This window comes from Cyberlindnera jadinii, assembly GCF_001661405.1.
Source record: "Cyberlindnera jadinii NRRL Y-1542 unplaced genomic scaffold CYBJAscaffold_20, whole genome shotgun sequence".
Classification (NCBI taxonomy): domain Eukaryota; kingdom Fungi; phylum Ascomycota; class Saccharomycetes; order Phaffomycetales; family Wickerhamomycetaceae; genus Williopsis; species Williopsis jadinii.
The window spans coordinates 13,597-15,487 of NW_017963671.1; positions in this window are offsets into that span (position 1 = coordinate 13,597).

Genomic DNA, 1,891 nt, shown 5'->3' on the forward strand with positions numbered 1-1,891 from the left:
TGGAGAACATAAAGGACACACATTTGACCAACGTATTGAGTAGTTACGAAGTTCAAATACTATAACTCTTGCCAAGATATATACTGTTTGGTAAAACCAACATCATAAACCAGGTGTGCCTGCTTATATAACTGGCCAAAGTATACACGACCACCAAACTCATAAGATCAGCTAATACCAATTTGGAAATCTATATCAAACTAAAAACAATCCTGCTAAATTTAGATCAGCGCATTATTACCATGAGTTGCAGTGTAATCAGATGGATAATTTCTCCGCATCAATTATGGATAATTACGGTTTCTGAACTTGCAATTTTAAAATACTGTTGTAAAACAACGTCTATATAACCATGTCTATATAGTTATGTCTCTATAACTAAGTCCAATATTGATACCCAGTCATTCTGTGTTGACATTTCTAGACTCGATATTGGAAACTAACGCTATACTTACTTGAAAGGATTGGTGAATCCTTGACTCTTATCCCCAACCCTTTACGTGGGCATTATAAACTAGTATTTGAATGTGTTTAGTGTCCACTTCTCACCAAACTTTAAATCTCAATATCCTTTCATGAATTACAGTGGATGTAATAAAGGTGTGCCTCATACACGTGTGTAGGTTCACCGCCATGAATTAAAAAAACGTTTAGAATGTGGTATATATAATGTTCAGTGATATAATATCCATAGCTCTTTCGAAACTTTGTAGAGTTCAACCATGACTTAGACAGTGTACTGGTTGGTTGATGTCATTCCTTACGTTGCAGAGCTTTATCGCCCACTCGAACAAAAATGCTGTGTGGCATGCCTCGTTTGGGACAAACCAACTATAATTTCCTTTCAAGTTGTGGATTGTGTCTTGTCCAAGGGAGTGAGCATTTACGGTACACATTGAAAACAGTTTGAGTAGACGTGGTTATAGTTAAATATACATTGAACACGCCAAACACTTTTAAAATTGTCCTTCCAAATTTCAATGTAGAGATCTTGTGTTGGTGACTAAAATAACTCTCTGAAACGTGTATGGTCCTCTCTGCGTATACAGGCAACCAGGAGATCTACATTGGGGGTCATTCATGTTTGAGGATGACCTTCTCCAACATGCACACACGGTGTGAAATGTTGACCTACTTTGGGCACAGAAGTAAATAGCCTACTCGCTGATCAGTCCGCACGGTATACATGGACCGTGCACTATGACTCAGGTGTGGCTCAACTACTTAGCATTAAACATTAATTCTGATCCTTTCAATAGCTTGCAAAGAATAGCATTACAACTGTAGACTAAAAGTAGGTCTGCAGTACCTGAATTACAAACATTGGCACTTCCTCTATAAGTAGATCAACACGGAGAACACACCTACTACGTGGCTAAACTTTTGGCTTTTACATTAGTATGTACATTAGTAGCAATACGCCTCGCAACTTTCCCGTGTCTTGGAACAAAGTTTTAGCTTTCCATGTGGCGCGTAACGAAAAGATGAAGGTACACAAAAAACACCAACAACACAGTGGAACATGTGGTTAAACAATAAACATCTAGCAGACATACACTCCAGTCTACGAAGACTTGGCTTGCACAGGTAATTTCGACCATGGTGGTGATACAAAGCGTGGGTTGAAGCTGCTAAAAATATATAAAGGGAGAATGCCGCTGGGAACGGTCCCCTTCTAGCCATGTAAGGTTGTAACGGTATCAAAAGTCAGCGCTATGAGGTTCTCCTTCCATTTGTTGATACTTGTGCTTTTCACCTCCTGGGTGTCGTGCTCGTCGCTAGCGGCGGCATACGGAGGTATTGATACTGAAGATCTCATTAAAGAGGTGGAAGATGGTCCTTCAGAGGGGGTTGACACTACTGTGAAAAGACTGGAAAAGAGACAATTCTC